The sequence below is a fragment of the Rhinolophus sinicus genome, chromosome 15 (assembly GCF_057876585.1).
Source record: "Rhinolophus sinicus isolate RSI-liver-muscle chromosome 15, RSI-T2T, whole genome shotgun sequence".
Taxonomy (NCBI): Eukaryota; Metazoa; Chordata; class Mammalia; order Chiroptera; family Rhinolophidae; genus Rhinolophus; species Rhinolophus sinicus.
This window is the reverse complement of record NC_142515.1, coordinates 33339867-33360852: the sequence shown is the minus strand read 5'-3', so window position 1 is coordinate 33360852 and position 20986 is coordinate 33339867. Positions and strand designations below refer to the sequence as shown.

Sequence of the window (20986 nt, the reverse complement as noted above, 5' to 3'; positions counted from 1 at the left end):
GGAAACCCTTGTACACAATTGGTGGAAATATAAAAATGGTGCAGCCACTATGGCAAACAGTATATGGAGGTTCCTCAAAAAATTAAAAACAGAACTACCCTATGATCTAGCAATTCCACTTCTGGATATATGCCCACAAAAACTGAAAGCAGGATTTCCAAGAGGTATTTGCAGAACTATGTTCAATGCAGCATTATTCACAATAGCCAGGAGCTGGAAGCAACCTAAATGTCCATCAATAGATGAATGGATAACGAAAATATGGTATATACATACAATGGAATATTAGTCTTTAAAAAGAAGGAAATCCTGTCATAAGCTACTACATGGATGAACATTGAAGACATTATGCTAAGAAAAACAAGCCAGTCACAAAAGGCCAAAAACTGTAAGATTCCCTTTATATGAGGTACGTGAAGTATCAAATTTAGAAATGGAAAGTAGAATGGTGGTTGCCAGAGTCAAGGGGTGGGAAGGGGGGGGGGAGAAGAGTTGTTCAATAGGTACAGAGTTTCAGTTTTGCATGATGAAAAAGTTCCAGAGATCTGTTGCATAACAATGTGAATTTAGTCAACACTACTGTACTGTACACTTAAACATGGTTAAGATGGTAAATCTTATTCTGTGTTTCGTACCACAATAAAAAAAAATAAGGAGGTTATTCCGGATTATCTAGGTGGATCCAATGAAATCACAAGGGTCCTTAAAAGTGAAAGAGGGAGGCAGAAGATGAGGTCAGAGTAATGTAAAATGAGAGGTACTTGACCTGCTATTGTTTCTTTAAAAGGGGAAAAGGAGACCGAGAGCCCAAGAATGTAGCCAGACTCTAGAAGCTGGAAGAGTGAGGGAAGGATTTCTCTAGAGTCTCCAGAAAGGAACGCAGCCCTGTGGAGACCTTGATTTTAGACCAGTGAGACCTGTGACAGACTTCTGACCTACAGAACTGCAAGATAATTGTATTGTTTTAAGCAAAAAATAAAAAAGCGGGGACACTTAGAACCCAAGATCTTCTCCCCACCTGGTAGAGCCAGCCATCCCTCCTCCCATAACAGGAGGCAGTTTACTCTGGAGAAAATGATACAGCAAGACTTCATTCAGAGACATCAGATAAGGCTGAAAGAGAGGCATTAAGATCTCAGCATTTACAGGATGGTGACACCGCTCCCTCCTTTTTCCCACGTGACTCCCCCAAAACCTCACATGCAGGTTTTTCCTTTAACCTTCAAAGGAAAAAGACCTGCAGATTCTGATGCCTAGGAGTCACGACTCAAATGGCCAGGTCCTTGCCCAAAGACTCTATAGTGAAGCCCACTCCAACAAATTTTCACTCCACTTTTTATTGTTTCCTAAATATGAACAGAAAATTAAACCATCACCATTAATTTGAGAAAAGCCTCTATTACTGAAATCAGGGACCAAAACTAGCTACTAAAAAGAGGGAACACAGAGGGGGGGAAGTGCAAAGAGCACAAGAAAACAGCAAAACAATTCAATTCATGTTCTCAAAAAAAAGAGAAAATATTGCATCCATGATACAAGAACAGATCGTATTTTTAAAAAGGAAATATTCAGAGACCAATTTAAAAACTAAGTTTGAAATTACAGATTTGTTAGCAGAAATAAAAAGTTCAATAAATACTAAGAAAACTTTTCAGAAAATAGAACAAAAACACAGAGATGGGAAATAGATAAGAAAAAGACATATGAAAATTAGAGAATTAAACTAGCAGGTCCAAATATCCGACTGACAGACTTGCAGAAAACAAAGAAAAGGATGGAAAGAAATTTTCAAAGAAATAATACAAGAAAATTTCCCAAGTTGAAGGACATGACTTTCTGAATTGAAAGGATCATGAACATCAAAAATCCGTAAGACCTATGTCCCAATATAAAATTTTAGAATTCTGGGGATAAAGAAAGGAGTCAAACATAATCCAGGGAAATAAAACAGCTCATACACAACCAACTGGGAAGCAGAATGTTCTGAGATATTTCAACATAAGTATCACAAAATTCAGCCACAAACAAAATATAGTCTTAATAAAGTAAACAGAGTATTTAACCACAGACCATCACTGCATCCAGAGAATGGAGAGACAGAAAGAGTACGTGCACTGAGAGTAAAGGGTTGTATATGAGAGGTACATCCTCAGCAGGGAATCAATGTATCGTCCTAATATTTAAACAGAAATCAATAAATGGCACTTCAAGGCTACACTGTGTTTTTGAGAAATAGGCAGGTGAACACCAGAAAATGTAAGAGTTGAAAGGGTCTATCTTTGAGCAAAGGAGTAATGAAAGCATAAAATGAACAGGAAATGGCTATAAAGGTATTATTTGGATTTTAAACAGTGTGCATGCAATTACCTCAAAATAAATAAAATAAATGAATAAATAGAAGGAAGGGAGGAAGGAAAAAAGAAGGAAAGAAGGAAGAAATATTTAACAAAGCAAATCTATAAATTGTTACACAGTGGAGATCTCCAATGTTCATCTACACAGAAATAATGAAAGTAGCAACTGTTCTAACATTATGTAAATGGTCACTTGTGACTTGGAATACAATTTCCAATTACAGCAACATATATGAATTCCAAAAGTGCTGTATCACAAACAACAAAAATGATAGCATGCTGTGGAAAATGGTATTGGATGCTTCAAAAATTGACTTGAATAATGAAGATACTGACAAAATATGTATATAAAGAGTTGGAAGAAAATTGTTCTGAGGTAAAAAAAAGCACTAGTTATAATATCGTTTTACATAAATATGTGATTATTAAATATATATACATAACTAAATTAATTACATGGTATAAATATGTGTTTGATTATTACATCTATAGCCTCAAAACATTCTTTATATGTTCAAGCTGGTCACAAAAATTGTTTGTTTAGTTCTTCTCAGTGGGAAAACACAGGGAATATAAATCAGGCATAAAAGGTATATAAAGAAATTAAAAATCCATTTACCTGACTCTGTTACTTTTCTTCATCAGTTTTCTTTCCAATCTAAGAGAAAATAATAAGTAAATTAAAGTGCATTCTTCAGGTAATGAGCTGCTTATAAGAAACAAGAAACCCCTAAGATCTAAGCTAATTATTATTCACTTCTTATTCTCTATCCACAGCAAAAATTGCTCTTTCCCACTTCCCAAATAATTTGTCTGTCATGGTATTCAGAATAAGCTTTACTGGGCAAAGCCAAGCAGAAGCAAGCATGTGTACCCAATGTCAATAAAAAATAGCACATCGAGTACATCTAATGGTATAACATGAGTTTTTAAATCATATACTTTTATCAATTACCTCTTTTCCGTTCAGGTTAATAATTGCTAATTGACAATACAGAGAAAGATAAAGAAGCAAGAAAGCACATTTTTCAAACCATAGAATTACAATTGTAGGGTGAAAGAGGTAGTAGCAACATGTTTACATTCTCATTTTTACCAGAACACAATGAATAGCAAGTGGAACAATTACCGATTACATATATATGTGTATGATCAAAGAGCTTATAGATTTAAACCCACATCACCTTAAAGGCTTAGAAATGCTTCCTCATTTAATTACATGAGAGACATTCCCAACTGAAAATGAAATATGATCCTTCGAAAACATGACTATACAGTCATGTGCTACTTAACGACAGGGGTATGTTCTGAAAAAAGATCGTTGTGCGAATGTCAGAGCGTGCATTTACGCACACCTGGATGGTACAGCCTGCTGCTGTGATTGTGTGTGCTGAACTACCGTAAGCGTGGCAGTGCAGTAGGTGTGTTTGTATCAGCATCACCACAAACAGGAGTGATTGTAGTGTAACCCTGACAATGGACTTTTCTTTTTGTAATGCATGTGTCAGACTTCAGCTGTGATTGCTGAGGCCTCAACTTCCAGGAAAGCTATCTGGAATAAACACACTGCCAGCCACAGGACTGGATAAAGATCCAGGCCTCCCCACACTGAGGCTCCTTTGTTGTAGAGATCTTGATTGATTTAGATAACTGAACATTTGGGCTTCTTGTTTCTTTCTCTTCCTGAGCTTTAAATTCCTGCTCTTATGTTTTAAATTCACCAATAATGAGGGAGTCTGAGCGACCCTAGGCCCACACTACTGATCCTAATAAAAGCAGAACTCCAGGCTCTCTCTCTCTAAACAGGCTCTCTCGCTCTCTCTCTCTCTCTCTCTCTCTCTCTCTCTCTCTCTCAACTCCCTCTCTTTAAACCTCAAGCTTGTTGTGTGCCTTGTAAGCTCCGGAGCCTGTAAATAATAAACTTATTTTTTCTTCAAAGTTTCCTAATAGTTATTGCTGAAGGGTGTCTTGCAACGGAAATATGCGTAAGAACCATAGGGTCCATCCAGTTGTAACACTGGTTTAGAAAGGGGAGATATCTGAGGGAAACTCATTGGGCCCAGGTGAGTGCCCTCAGGCATTTGTAGCCGATGACTTAGATGGCACAAAACAATTAATTGTCCTAAGACATTAGGATGGCTATGAGATCCCTAGGCAACAGGAATTTTTCACCTCCATTGTAATCTTAGGAGACCACCGTCTTACATGTGGTCCATTTAAAATGCTTCATGCAGCACATGACTGCATTTGTAAAACACATATGTGAATTATGGTACCTGAAGAAAAGGGTACTTTCCTTAAAAATTAATAAACATTTGTATTAATATATGTACTACATACATAAAGAAAGGCACAGAAATCTTGAGTGGCTTACTGAATTTTCCTAAAGTGAACAAGTATGTGTAACCACCACTCTTCCCTAAAAGTCACCATTGCCCTGACTTCGGATATCACACATTAGTTTTGCCTGTTGGGCAAGGTATTATTTTTCAGGGATCTGAGAGTCTAAGAATCCCTGTATCTGGACCAAAATAAAATGCTTTAGGAAGAGAGAAGTAAGTAGTCATTGACTACAAGGGGATATTATTTCAGAAAGATGTTGATGTCTCTGAGGAAGATGTTTGGGTGGTTGGATGGTGGTTTGAGGTTGACCTTCAAGTTCTCCAGAGACTGTAGGGGCAGAGAAGCTGTTTTATGATATAAATAGAAGGGGAAGGGCCTTCCTATTGTCCAGGATGAATGTACTGCTGAGGGTAAGGTAGGGGAAGGGGAAGCAGAAGGAAAGGGGGGCAGGGGCAGGGACGGAGACTACACCTACTTTCTGTAAGTACAAAAACACCTATAAAATAAAGATAATAACCAAACTAGTATGTGCTAGAAGCTAGACTAAGTTACTGATACATCATCTCATGTGATTTTCCAACTGCTATGAAGCCTATAATCAGATAAGGATATTGAGTCTTAAAGCAGCTAATATGGTGCCCATACTTAGCAGTAGAGGAAGTTAGTAGAGGAAATAACGCTCTTCCTTTTGACAGCTTCAATGCAGGGCTAGAGACACCAAACACAAAAAGGAAAATGCTCCCAGAAAACAGGTCATTGTAATTATATACAGAATATATTGTATTGTCCTTGCCAATGAATCATTTAAAAGAAAAGAACCAAGAAATTCAGGGTCTACAAAGTCTTCAGAATAACCAAAAAATTGAACGTCGGCCTACTTATCTTTCTGTATCTCAAAGAAGTTTCAAAAGAAATCCTTACACTTACACAAGGTCTGATTTTCTGATATGTTAACTTGTTTTATCACTCTGCATGCTCTCCCACTACAATGGGGGAAATCAAAAGAACTTGATGTCCCTCAGAGAAAGTCACAGATGCAGAGAGACAAATGAAACGGAAAATCATTGAGGAACCTATGATAAAGCCACCTTCAAATGATATGTCAACCTGCATGAATATTTAATTCTATAATAAACACTTTCAAAAAGCAGGGGCCATAATGGGAACACGTTCAAAAAGGGAACTTTCTATTCTACTACCTGAAAGGGAGAGGCAACAAAATATCTAAATAAATTGACATAAGACTATATGTGACGTACCTCCTGCGTCCTCATTGATTAATACAAAATAATATGTCAAGGACAACAACTATGATTGCCAGACATCATAAAATTCATTACATTTAATCCTACAAAAACCAGGCAAGGGACGAGGGGTTAGGATCCCCAACTTATCAAATGTAGACGTTGGGCTCAGGGAAGTTATGCAATTTGTCCAAGGCTGCAAAATTGTCCAAGGTCAAAAACTTGTGCAAGATTGTACTGAGGGAAGTAGGAAAGGGTTCCAAATCAAGTTTGTTGGATACCAAAGACACGGGACAGTTCTGGCTTAATGATGAAAGCAACTAATTCTGCTTTTCAATTCCAAAGCATTTAACGATTCAGTATTTTCTGATTTCAAATTGCTTTTGGTGTGTCCTCAGTAACGGATATTAACACTCCTTCCTCCTGTGAGATGGGGGAAGTGTCTTGTTAGTGAGTGGCTTCAGGTCAGGAAACCAAAATAGGTCTGGATGGACTCTTTTTATAGATTAGGTAACTGCTAACGTAGGTAAGAACTCTCTGGCGATGTCTTTATATGGGATCTAGCACAGGAAATGCATAGTAATAGCTGCAGGCTTGATTTTTACAGTGGACACATGCTGTGAAGATACATGCTGTGAGAAGTTCTTTCTGGGACTAGTGGGTAAGCCAATTAACTATGCTCATCTTGCACAATAAAGCATTTAGGGGGGAAAATTATCCAAATTACACTTGAAAATGGCTCTAAACTTTCAATTAAGACTGGCAATACTAAGTCAAAATCTTTGTAGACATTAACCCAACAACATTCAGAAGAATATTGGGAGAGGAAGGACAGAAGAAGATACCCTTCCCTTATTGACAATAATTCTGGTATAGCAATACTCAAACTCCTATGTTTTTACTACTAGTGACTTCCTCTCAAGAAAAACCACACTAGGGCAGGAGAAAGGTTCTAAGAGTAAAAAGGGATGAGCATAAGAAGCAAGGCTGAGGAAGGAAAAGACTGAAGCTCACGCAATTCTGAAGGGCATGGCAAACTCCCATTTTATAAGTTTGTGATGAGACAAGTAAAGAGTGAACGGGAGCACGTTTGTGAGCTGGCAGGATGGGACAGGCAAAGAGTTAATAGGAGCGAACTTATAAACTGGCAGGAGTGAGCTTAAACATGAACCGCTTGGCTCTGACCCTGTCCCTGTCACCTGCAGGCTGACAAGCACCTGACATCCGTCATAGGTAGGAACAGAACAGTTCCCTGGAGAAGATAATTGCAATGGCAGCCCCCCTGCAGCTGACCAGCACCCTACATCCTGCATGGAAAAATATAAAACCCCAGGAATCCTTCTCTTCGGTGCAGCTGTCGCTATTCTGCTCTGCTCTGGCAAAGTCCCTTTGCTAGTAACTTTCTTCCATAGCTGTCCCTATAAGGATCTGTCCTGGCAAAACTTCCCTTTGCCAGAACTGTCTCTCTCTTTGACTTTCAATAAATCTTTTCTTACTCTTGTAGAGTCTCAGAAGCTCTTTTACATTCTGCAAACGACCAGGGGTTAATTCTACACCAAAACAGTGTGCATTTGTATGGCCAGTCCTTTCCAAGTGTATTAGTTCCTCCTAGACCAGGGAGGGCAGTGTTTTCATCCTGGGTGCCAACCCGATTGACTGACCGGGAGTTGCAGTCCAGTGAACACCACGGGAGACAAAGCCGAAATCAGCTGCCATTGTCTACCATGTACACATGACACAGAAATTGCAGCAGACATGCTTTACTTTTGGCAGCTCTCCCCCAAATTCTATAATGATAATTCAATTGTTTCTTCTCAGCTAGAGGACAGTGTATAATTAGACATGAATAATATAGACAGACCAGTAACAGCATAAGATCAATTTAATTATATTTTTCTATTTTTATTATATTTTTCTATTAGAATAGTAAAAATGACTGAAAACTTTCTCCTTCACAAACAGCATGTTATGAAAATTAAATCTTGATTTAAGAGACTACAACATCCAAAGTACACAGTTAGTACTTTTTTCTTCTAATGTCTAACTCTCAAATAAACACGTTTGAACTGAACCTCTTCTTTCTTTCCTCTGCTTGGAGAAGAACCTTTACAATCTCTCAGTATGGAGGGATTCAACTACATTTGAAAAGCCCCAGGTACCATGTCTAGTTTATGGTATATTTAAAAAGAGAAACAGGCCAAAATGGAGTCACTTTTACTAAGCCACATCACCAAACCAAAACTTACTAACCTAACTGCAGTTTCAACCTGCCTCAGGAGTGGAGCGGAATTTTAAGCCAATCAGTCAGGGATTTCCTGATCAACACTAGTGAGGTAATCTGCTTGATAAGACCCCCTGCCCTCCCTTGAAGGGATGTGTCCTTGTCTGAAATAATCTACACTTTCAACTTCTTAGTCCCACCTGCTTTCTGACAATAACAAACCTTCCATTTTGGATAACTCATCTGGGTGCCCTTCTACTTGCTACATGGGTTGCTGCCCGATTCAGGAATGGCTTCACAAAGCCAATTAAGTCTTCAAATTAACTCGGTTGAATTTTGGTATTGAAGAGGTGAATGAAAGTTGCCATCTCCTACCGAAAGTTAACACTGAAGACCTGAGTGTGACCTCAAGGCAAACAACCAGAACTTTCCCCTTCCACAAAGAGGAACCTAGTACCTTCCTTAGCCTGAAGGAAAGAAAAGGTACTTTATCCCTGTGTTCAGCAAACATTTATTGAGTGGGACATATAGAGATAAAGACTGGCTTCCTTGAAGGAGCTCCCAGTTTAGCAAGGAGAAACAGGCGTCAACCATTATTTACATTTCTATGGAGCACCTGATACCAAGGAGGTAAACATCAACATCAACACACCAAGCCCAAGAAGGGGCCAGGCACAAGTCCCAGACATTGTATGTTCCGCATTTCAATCCCTGAAACAAGCCTTGTCCTTTTTCCTGATGGGAACTAGGGTGTATGGGACACAGAAAAGCGTTTTCCAAACAAAAAGATTATTTTTTATTCTAATTATATCTGCAGATACCCTATCCCTGCCCTAAAATATGAATCTCAATCCTTATTTTACCTTTGGCAGGCTGCCCAAAAGAGTCTCAAGTTCCCAGAACTTTCACTGAGAAATCCACAAATTGAAGGAACAATTTTCTAACAGGCTGTGTTACCAAGGGCCCCATCAGAAAAACCCTGTGACTCTAGTTTAATGGAGACAAGTTTTGATTATTATTAAATCCCTGCCATTGATATGCTAATAGAATTTTCCTCATACGTTATTTAATCACAGCTCCTTGAGGGCAAAAGCCACACTTTATCAGGCCCACAATGTCCTCATTACCTCAGATGGAAACTGGAAAGCACCCAACAAAACCCCATTCATGTTTCTGTTACCAATTATACCAAATCAAGTTTCTCAGTTCAGCCCAGTCAAGCCATCTGCTCACCCACCTTTACTTTCCACACTTAGTCATTATTTTCAAAACTGGATTACGACCCACTCTTAAAAGATTTATTCATTGCTAAAGGATAATGTCCTTCCCCTAACTGCTCCCCACCCTTTTGATCCATGGTTATCACCTGGTTTAGAAAAAAAACAATGGAAATACATTTGCAACGATGGAGGAATTATCCACATGCTCTTTTTTGACTCGATGAAAACATTTGTTTCTCAAGATATTATATATGCATCCAAAAAATTCTGGATTGGTAATTACCTCCACATAATATATTATTATAATTTAGCTTCTATTAAAACCATCTTTACACAGTCTATGTCACTATCAAAATATTTTCAACTAAAGATAAAAAACTGTTAATCTTTTCAAAAAAATTATCTAAACTACCAGGTCTAATCTGTAGTCCAAGTAGCTTCCCTTTGAAACAGTCACATTATCTAACTAATCAGAAAGTCTGATAAGCATAGATTAGGTCATATCCCAAACAGTAGTATGTACAGGTCAGTAATTTAATAAACACTTTAAAAACTAATCTAAATGCCTTGCCTTTTGAACCTGGATTTTTTTTTTAGATCTTAAACAAGAATAAATATTTAATGAAAATTAAAGGCATTGAGAACAATAAGAACTTTTCTAATTTCCTTTTTAAATACTTTGAAGTAACATTATGGCCTCAGAAGAAAATTCAGCATGAACTGCAAAACCAAGACACCACAATAAACTCTGCAAGTAGCAAAAGAAGCTTTTGTGTTCCTAAAAGTGGTAAAATTTAGCTGGTTAATAAGAATATAAGACAGACTGAAAGAAAATCCTAAATTTATTCCAATACAGAAACAGATTAAAATATTAATACAGGTCCAGGGCAGATTATGGGAAATATTTTTAACTGAGAATCAACTAATTTACTGAAATTGGATTTGTAATAGACGTATATCAGGGTTTCTGTTCACTACTCCTATTTCTGGGAGATTCTGCCACACCCTCAGTCTCAGTGGTTTTCAACTGCTATCTTCCATATCACCTGATATAACCACACACACACACACACACACACACACACACAGCCATAGCTGATTGGACCTAGAACACCCGACCAAGAGACAGCCATTCATAGGCTGGCCAGGAGCCTATGAGTTGTGTTTACAGGCAAATATACAAGGGTCAGCCAATCAGATTCTCTGCTTCAAGAACTGGAATAAAGAAGGACTAAAGGAAGTCGCCAGTTAGATGTAAAGGTAAAGAAGGACACTTAGGGTCAGAGAAACCTTCACTGGCCAGGTCTTTCATAGAAAGCGAGAACTGAACCCAAGCCAGATGGTAACCTGAGATTCTCACAACTACTTCCTGACTACCACCTTCATCCCCCTGCCTTTCTTGAGTGATACTGACCTGGTTTTCACAATCCCCCAAAACACCAAAAGACAGAGAGGATAGCAACATAAGTTAAATTTTTATGTGAAGACCTACTGTTAAGGTAGTTAGAATAAAGCCACCTTCTTTTAGACTGTTCGGAGGAAACAGCCCATATCAGTAAGAAGTCTGAGGTCAAATTTTTAAAGAAGTGCATTTCTTTTTTTTAAATTTTCAACTTCCTCTCTATTCTGGACTTCAGGTTTCTCGCCTATAAAATAAGGTCAATTTATAAGATCTCTAAGTTCTCTTCTATGGTTTATACTCTCAGTATAGGCAGTCTCTTGTATATCAACAAGTCCCTCTCAGACCAAGGAGGACTCTATTTTTGGACAGTTTTGGGGCAGTGGTGGAAAACATTCTCTATTACCTGGGCTATTACAGGATAAATTCTTACGCTATCAAATTCATAACTGTAACTAACATTTTCCTTATAAAAATTCTTAAAATAAGCGCTTCCCAGGCTATCCCATTTTAACTAAATGTACGTAGAATATTAGAATTTTTCATACTATTTTCAATAGCTCTACTTTTCATTTAAAATGCACTGTACACCTGAAGCTGAAGCTGAACAATAATGAATGTCAACTACAATTATATATATATATATATACACACATATACATATACATATAGAGAGAGTTACAAGAAGTGGAATATAGCATTAGGAATAGAAACAGTGGAAATGTAATGGCTGTATGCGACGTCAGAGGGGCAGTAGATGGGGGGCGGGGGGTTATCACTGTGTGAGGGATATAAATGATAAATGTCTAACTATGACATTGTTGTGTACACCTGAAACTAATTTAAAAAGTATAAAAAAAATTTTTAAAAAATAAAATGCATAGTGATGCTACAATGCCCTGCCTCTCCCTTAGTTTAAAGAAACTAAGAAGCAGAGCACCTGAAGAACTAACGACCCAAGACTTTTCCCAAGCAATGTTCCCATTCTCCATATAATAAGAAGAAAGAGCAAAAAGAAGAAGGGAAAGGAGAAGAATTATTTTCCTGTTAGTATGACTTGGGTGATTTCAAAACAACCTGTACTATTTCTGAATCACTAATGAAAGATCTATGTCAACAGTTTCAATGAATTTTTCCTTCCCACAGTAAGAAATATATATCCCTCAACACCTCCAAATCTGTGTAAGAGTATTTGGAGAACTGTGCTCCAATACCTGCAAATTCTCCCCCATCATTCATCAGAAGACATTTTTGCACTGGTCACAGTTTCCTCAAGCTCTGTGGCTTAATTGATTAACCACAATCCAATCTGAGACCCAAGCAACTCTGTGAGATTAAAGATGCTTTTTAAAAAAGATATAATCATCTAATACCTTCCTTGAATAATGAATCAAACTTCATTAAATCTGTTCCAAAAAATACATTCCATATTCTATATGTATATGACTAAATGAACGAGGCTAATACTGTCAGGTAAAGAGAGGGTATGTTTACCAGAACTAACCTCGAACCCTGTTCCTATAAAGGGGACATTACAGTTGTCTGGTTATCTACATGGATGTAGGCAAGTAATCTTTTAATTTACATTTTATTGAAGATACAGAAAGGGTATGGAAACCATCAGTACCATAAACAACAGGCAAGATCGATACTCCACTCATCCACAGAACTTAAACTGTATCTGCCACTCGAGAGGCATTGAACAAATTTTCTGAACAAGTGAATGCTCTCAAATAATAACATTTTTCATTCACCAAAAATTCTTTCCCTCCATAGGAACCATCAGGATTAGTATATGTGAGATTATTCAACCTGCCTCTTACTCTACTTAAATTTGGGGGAGCCTGCACAAACACCTGCTAGGGTAAAAGTGACAATTCTCATCATAAGTGTCCAGTTTTGTCAGCATTATAAAACCACTTATGGGAAACACAGTGTTCAAAATAACTTTTCCAAAATAGCCACAAACTTGTCCTGCAGTTCCATGGTATGCTGTTTCAATTCAATTACATTAACCCTCCAAATGTCTCCCTTTGAAAGGTCAAAATCACTCATTGGAAAATAAATACAGCTCAAATACATTTGCCTGAAGCAAACTGGTAATGTAAAGAAATGGCCCCACTTCCATAGCGGTTGAGTCCAGTTAGCGCCAATTTACTTTTTGACTTTGAGGAAGTCTTTTCTGCCATCTCTGTGCCTTAGGGGGGTAGGTGTGTGTGTGTGTGTGTGTGTGTGTGTGTGTGTGTGTGTGTGTGTGTGTGTGTGTGTGTTTAATCCATAAAACAGAGATCTGGGTGAGATGTTCTCTCTCATCTATAATTTTATATTGACAATTATCCTAATTATTCTAACTATTCCAAATTATGAGCAAGAGTCAAGTTTGATTACTGCTGATTTAAAAATTGCCATGGGAGGCAATGTCATATAATGGTAAGAGACAAGTTTGAAATTAAGAAATGTAAATATGACACCTAGTAGAAGACAGAAATATGTGGGCCATTTTTGGATGGCACAGTCATTGGGGTCACATTTAGTGAGCGGGTTCCAGGAAGCTAAATGTCCTAAAATATGTAGCACAGGCCCACCCATGAGGCAGGTCCTGCCTTAAATAACAATTGTGAGCAACACTGAAGAATCTGGATTTCCGACCACATGACTTCTCATGAGCAGCGTGACCTTTTAATGGCGTATGGTTAGGTCATTTAATTCTGAGCCTCAAGCTCCTCAAAGGTAAAATGGGAATATTATTACCAGCCTCCAAAGCTTCTTTTGGAGACTAGTGTATAATGTCATGGTGTGGGTTGGGCACAAACTGCCCACATTCAAATCCTGGCTCTACACTTAAACATTGTGTGTTCAACTAACCTCTTCAGTTTCCTTATCCATAAAACTCAGGCAAACAAGTTGCAGGGTTTTGATGAGCAGTGGCTCTATGCATATTAGCTATTGTTATTTGCGCAGGGGTAATTATTACTATGTGCTCAATGGGTGTTCCCACTCCACAGTACTCAAGACCACATTCTAGAAGCTTTCTATAAGCTCATCAACTATACCCATCTCAATGGGTATAGTTACTGACCAGAACAATTAGCAAAAAGGAATAGGGCCTATTCACTGGTGGTATTTAATGGCATTTTAGCAAATTGTCTTTCAAACAAATCTGCAAGTTAGTATTTTGTTGACTAATGAGGCATAGTATACACAGAGATTACCAGGTGTGTCCCACAATATAATTATAGTAATTATAAAATAATGAATAGTCTAGAGAATTAGATGGCAAAGCCCAGATTCCAAACACGAGGTTAAATGCTGAAACATCTAAACAAAAACAAAAACTCACTACCAGTTTCTTTAAACACCTTCACACCCACCTAGTAAGATTTAACTTTGGAAAGATGATGAAGAACATTTGCAGACTACATCGGTATTAATAAGAAGTTTATCCCTCTCCCCCACCAGAGGCATGAAGCTAGCAGAAATTGTCCCATGAACTGATGACATGTAAGTGAAGATGAAAAACAGAAGCAACACAGTCCATTGGCTGCAATAAGTTGCAGATTCCTTAGAAGCGTAAGACTTTCCACTCACAGACACTCAGCACATTCCCCATATTCCAGTATCAAAACGCTCCTCGTCTAGGGAAGTGAATGGCCCCCATGCTCGTGGCTAGCTGACGGGTCGTGGATTTCAATGGAGGGCTGGGGACTCAGAATCGACACTGTGCTCCATCTGTCAAGGGAGAGGGTTACTTAATGAATACACTGCACCTGCCTGAAATAATATTTGGTTGAGATACCTTACTTTTAGGACAAAATGTTTAAATAGATGTGATATACTAGGCTGCCAAAAAAATGTATACACATTTTAAGAGACGTTACCTAAAAATGTGTATACACTGGCACCCTTGGTACCCTCTGTATTTAATCAGCACCTTTTCACAATTATTGACAGGACAGAAACTATGTTAATCAAACTAAATTCTACAAGGTGACTGGTTTTCCACACAATAGATGTTCAAATTCTAGCTCTATAAAGGCCAATGCACATATACTTTGACAGAGAAGTTAATAACAAAGGATGTTCCATAAGGATATAGCTCTCAATATTGCTTGAAAAGCATTAAGGTCTAAAAGGGACCTGGTTAAATTCTGGTTATTCCATACCTTGGAACTGTGTAACCATTTTTTGTAAATGGGACAGACCTGGGGCAGCCAGTTAGCTCAGTTGGTTAGAGCACGGTGCTCATAACAACAAGGTTGCCGGTTCGATCCCCACATGGGCCACTGTGAGCTGCGCCCTCCACAACTAGATTGAAACAACTACTTGACTTGGAACTGATGGGTCCTGGAAAAACACACTTACATAAACAAAAGTTTAAAACATAAAGAAAGAAAATAAATAAAAATAAAATGGGGCAGACTTATACGTGCTGATACGTAATCATCTCCAAGAAGTATTATCCAGTGAAAAGAGCAAAGCATGGAATAGTGTGCATATTGTATACAGAATGCATTTGCATAGAACATAATGGAAGAATACGGAAGAAAACTGAAACTAATTCCGGGGAAGGCAAGGCAAGACTGGAATGAAAGGAAGGCTTTTCACTTTCTATATCCTTCTACTTTGCTTAGGGAATTTTTTTAACCATGTGCATGTATTTTTTTTTTATTAAAAAAAGAAACAATTTACCCTTTTTTAAAAGAGTAAAAGAGCAGATGCTCCCTACCTGTCAGTTTTCCTTTAATATTGAATCCAATGTATTAAACGATATGTATGACCATGTAGATTTTTTCAAACAAAGTGGAAAATTTGTTTCTTGCTTCTCTACAAAACTGCTAACCACCTATCCTAAATTTTAGTAGATGAGGTACACCCTTTCCACAGCTGCCTGCAGGAAACAGGCCTACAAAACATTTGAAACGTCTGTTTTTGTATTGCGGTATAAATACTTCTTGTGGCTGTAGATTTCTTGCTGCCTTTATTGTCAAGTGGGTTGTGCCAAGCACACAGTCTTGTGTAAAGTAAACATCGCAAAAAGCACTCTGCTGGTTGCCGGCTGTTCTTTATTCCTCAGCCAAATGCCTAGAGAACTGGCGGAACCTGCTCACGTCAACAAATATCAATGTGCAGCTTACTTGCTAAATCGAATCACACGGTGTACTCTGACACCACTCCCAGCACCCCCACCGTCCAGAAAAGCAATGAGGCACCTGGGCGCAGACAGCACTAGCAAATGCCTCCAACTGCCCCATCGCCCACAAAACTCAGGCCAGCCCAGCTGATGCTGTACCACAGCTGTCATCTCTGCCAAGAAGGTACAAACATGGCCAGAGCTACCCCGTGGCTCCTGGACCCCCGTTTCAAGGCAATCAACCACCCCTGCACCTTCCTACACCACATTCCTGATGATCGCACGGCTTTGGGCAAAGGAAAACAGCTCCTCCCACCTACCATCCCCGGATCCATTCCGCGCAAGCTGCATGGTCTTCACACGCTTCGGGTGACCAGCTCAGCCCAGATGATTCAGCCACTCACCGTCCAACACTGGCCTTCACTGGAAAGCATGACTCTCAGTTACAGGTTTCACTCTGGACACATCTTGTTTACCTATTTGAATGTGAGCCCCAAGTTATTTCTGCACTTGGCTTTTCTCTCAGGCTGAGAAAGCTGCTGCTAAAACGCTCTGAATGAAAGTACGCTGCTATCACCCTCCAGGGAATTCAACTTCTGAGACAAGTTGTCCACTCACTTTGCATCGGACAAGATGAAGAGAATGAAGACTTCAAAAACGTTGGGGTTAGTGAAATAAAAGTTAAGGTCTCACATAATTTCCCATCACCCTCACTTTCCCAATGAATGCTGTTTGGGTGGGTTGGAATAATTTCACTTCAAAATATGTGACTGGGATAAAAATCCCTTTTATCCTTCAGACCAATCACTTCACAACCAATCACATCAATTCTATTTTTTTAATGATTATTTTTAACTGTAGTAAAATACACTTAACATAAAATCTATTACCTTAACCACTTTTAAGTGTATAGTTCAGTGGCATTAAGAACATTCACACTGTTATGCAGCCATCACCACCATCCATCTCCAGCATGTCTTCACCATCCAAACGTGAAACTCTGCACCCACTAAACAATAACTCCATTTCCCCCTAACTCGGCTCCTAGAAACTACCATTCTACTTTCTGTCTCTACAATTTTGACTACTCTAGGTACCTTATAGAAGTGGAATCAGAGTATTTGTCCTTTGGTGACTGGCTTATTTCACTTAGCATAATGTATTCAAGTTCATCCATGTTGCAGAATTTGTTAGAATTTCTTTCCTTTTTAAGGCTGAATAATGTTCCACTGTTTGTATAAACCACATTTTACCTATTCATTCATTCATCGATGGACATTTGAGTTACTCCCACCTCTTGGCTATTGTGAATGATGCTGCTATGAAAATGGGTGTGCAAATATCTCTTTGATTTCTGTTTTCAATATTATTGTATACTCAGAAGTATATTAGTTCAGGTTTAACCAGGAAATTCTGTTTCAACCATTGTTATGTTAAAATACTTTAAAATTACTTTCTAGTTTCCATGATTATGGTATATGGGTATATAATTTTTAAATCCCTCTTTGATGGTTCAAGATTTAGAGAGGGATCTCTGCTGATTTTTCAAATTAACTCTTTAACCAGTCCTAGGAAGGCTCATGTTCTCATTATAAGTAACGACATCACTGGGTCTCAGTCATCACTGGGTCTCAGTGATCACTGGAACCAAGCAGGAGGAACTGGGCGGAAACGCTACTGATGACACAATATGCCCGATAAAATCATTAGCCTCACCACTCTAGAATATATAAAGACCATCCATGCTCCCCAAAACTGTATTTTTTCAGTCCTTGGCACTTTTCTTTATTCCACCTTCCTCTGAGTTTTCACTAAAATTTCACCAAGAAGAAACCATCAAGTAGGAATGTCAAAGCTAACAAACAGGGTACCTTAGTCACTGTCTACTTTTTCCCCCCTTCATTGGTCTTTGAAATCTAAATCCTACCTCCAGAGGCAGCCACAGTAAATTCTAGCATTCACATCCTTGGGACTACATCGGTTGCTCAGATTCAAAGTTATTTAACAGTCAGAGTCTCAGAACTCCAACCTCTGAGAAGGAATCGTGGCCATGGAGCTTCCATAGCAGAGCCCTAACTAGAAAATCCAGGTCTGTCACTTCCCATTGCAGGGTTCTTGTCCCTGCAGATCTTTCCCTTGCTGCTCTGGTCCTGTGGCAGGGTCACACTACCCGGATACATGGCTTATGATTCCTGACAATTTATCCCGAGAGCTAAATTAGATATAAGCACTCTTCCTCACTCACAGTGTTTCCCTTCTCCTTTCAATACTTTAATGTCATCAGTTGTCTCGATGACCTTTCTAGCAGCTTTCTTTTTTCCTAGGATCCAGCACAGGATCACAAACTGCCTTTATTTCTTATGTCTCTTTAGTCTCCTTTAAACTGAAATAGTTCTTCGCTTTGTCTTTTGTGCCATTGACATTTTTTGAAAAATACATTCCAGTTATTTTAAAGAATATCCTTCAATTTGTGTTTCTCTGATGTTTCTTCTCAATTAGATTCAGATGCTGCATTCTTGGCTAGGTATGACATCCAGAGACACATGACACCAGCTGTCCCTTACAGGTGATGCGAATTTTGATCCCTTGTTTAAGGTATTGTCCAGGTTCCCCCAATGAATTGTTACTACGGTTTCCTTTTGTAATCAATTATTAAATTTGTGGGGAGAACAATGATAAACTGAGTTCAGAAACAGACTCATGCACTTGATGGGTTAAAAAATGCTTGCTAAGCACCTGTTACGTGCTGGGTATTATGGTGGCACTGGAGATACCGTGTTTCCCCCAAAAATAAGACCAAACCAGAAAATAAGCCCTAGCATGATTTTTCAGGATGACATCCCCTGAGCATAAGCCCTAATGCGTCCTTTGGAGCAAAAATTAATATAAGACCCGGTCTTATTTTCGAGGAAACACGGTACGACAGTGGGATACAGGCTGCCTTTAGGGAGTATCCCTGCCTATAGGGAATTTACATTCTAGTGAGGTAAGCAGACAAGGGACAAGTAAAAAAAAAAGCAAATACTGTGTGCTCTGGTGACAAGTGCTTCCAAGGAAATAAAGCAGAGATAGGCATAGGGAGCACTGAGGGCGGAGCGACTGCGTCTGCAACTGCTGGTGTGGCCTTCAGCCCGTATCCAAAGCAGCGCGGAAAAGACCTTCCTAAAGCAGAAATTGTAACTTGTCACTTCCTCCTTAAAATCTAAAGTCAGTAAAAACTTCTCTGCATGGAGTGCCCCAGACTCATCACATCCATCTCTTGTCATCCTCTCTGGAAGCTTATGCTCTGGCATATCACCTATGCTGACAACAATGTACCCTGCTGTGGCCCCCACTCAAAAGCCCCTCACCCCACTTGGAGTACCTCCCCTCTCTTGTCCATTCACAGCACCTCCCTCCGGACCCTCCTTCAGTGCTGAGAACTGGAGAGAGGGAAGGAATCTAGTCCACCAACTCTATCATTCTAACACAAATGAAGACAGGGTTCTAAATTATCTGAAAATTAAAACAGCAACTATTTACAATGATCTATTTTACACATAATTTTACATAAAATTCTGTATTACACACAAAAGTACTTTGTTACACTTTTTTTTAATTATCCTAGACAGAGCACTTTATGAAATATGTTAGATTTTTCCCTCTCCTCTGGGTTAACAAATGATTCATTCACACACGGAATAAGAAAAATTAGCAGGCATTTCTTGAGCTAAAACAGCTTGTAAACAAACATCAGGAAGATGTGAACACCCACAGGCAAGTACTGCAGAATTCCACCTACATAAATAGACTGAGTCATGCTTCAATCCAATTCAACAAGTCGTCTCTAAGTCCTTATATGGTTTTTGTTCTATGTTCAGTGCTGCAGGAGTTGAAGAAAAAGTATAAGATAGGAACCCCACTTTCAAAAAGGTTAGCCCATTTGGTGAGACGTTAACATACATGGTACCATTAGAACCCTAATAAAAATATCTTAGGACTGCTTTTTCGATAATTAGACATAATTACATAAACAATTATAATTTTATGTATGGACACTTAAAAAAATTAAAATTGCACATCTTGTTTATTGTCCACTTTTGTTGTATGTATGTTTGCTGGGGGGAAAAAGGAGTTCGGTTTTTTTGTTTCTTTGAACACAGGGCTTCCTTTGTAGATGGAGACTCTGTCTTCATTACGTACTACATTTGTAATTTAGAAACACCTGCCATGGGCCTTGCCTCCTCCCTGTCAACAGGATCCAAGTGCCCAGGTCCCTGGCTGTTATTCCACAAACTGCCTCCTTCCTCAGGGGCCCCTCACCTGATAAGATACCAATCTGAGGCGATGACTGATCACAACCACTTACCTACAGGTAATCATCTCTACTGCCTGTAAAAAGATGACTCTTGAAATTCCACCTTCAGTCTCTCCCCACTCAAAGATGATTTACAAATGAGGACAGAAAAAAAAAAGGCCAGAACAGCAAGAGAAGTCAGGAAAGAAACCTGCAGAGCAGGCCTCAGCTCATCCCACAACTGACCTCTCAAGGGAGGTAGACGGGGAGTCCCCACCGAGGGCCACCTTCTTTCCATCTGTTCAACTGTGGGAAGAAAGCGAACTGCCCTGCACATCAACACTGCCTCCAGCCTTTTCTATCGGGAAGGTTTATTCCTTTAAGCGTGCCCACAGAGGAACAAATACCTGTCCACATTTCACAACACTTTTTTAATGAGTTGTTTTTAAATTCACTAAAATTTAGGATTTCACCACTTAATGCTGTGCAGATGCAAAATTTTGACACATGAAAATATTAGGAGGAGGAAGAAAAGAACAAGAAATACCTTCCCTTTCAATCCCTAGATTCTCAACTTTAAATGTATTTAGGTAGATGCCCTCAAGACCTCATAGGCTTTTTCCAGGGTAGTACAAATATGCACATTTATAAACATACATCAACTTTCCAATTTTCAAAAAAGTTCCTAGAAGTGGATGGTTTTGTCACAGGTCAGAAAATGAACTTATCATCCAAATAAGATTCTCAGCACAAACCAACTTCTCCCATGATAATGCAAATGGAAAGATACAGTTAAGA

General features: G+C 38.8%; 1 protein-coding gene across 13 annotated transcripts in view; it reads right to left on the bottom strand.

Annotated features, from left to right (window-relative positions):
• SGMS1 (sphingomyelin synthase 1) overlaps nucleotides 1-20986 on the bottom strand; it is a 253582-nt gene that overhangs the window by 129471 nt on the left and 103125 nt on the right. For 9 of the 13 annotated variants that reach the window (XM_019738682.3, XM_088791977.1, XM_088791975.1 and 6 more), the window contains one exon: nucleotides 2974-3012. The exons of 3 other annotated variants lie outside the window; for them this stretch is intronic. The gene's annotated coding sequence lies outside the window, so the exon portion shown is untranslated. Of the gene's footprint in view, nucleotides 1-2973; nucleotides 3013-16232; nucleotides 16367-20986 lie in introns of those variants that run through there. One more of the 13 variants, XM_074339428.2, reaches the window with a different exon arrangement.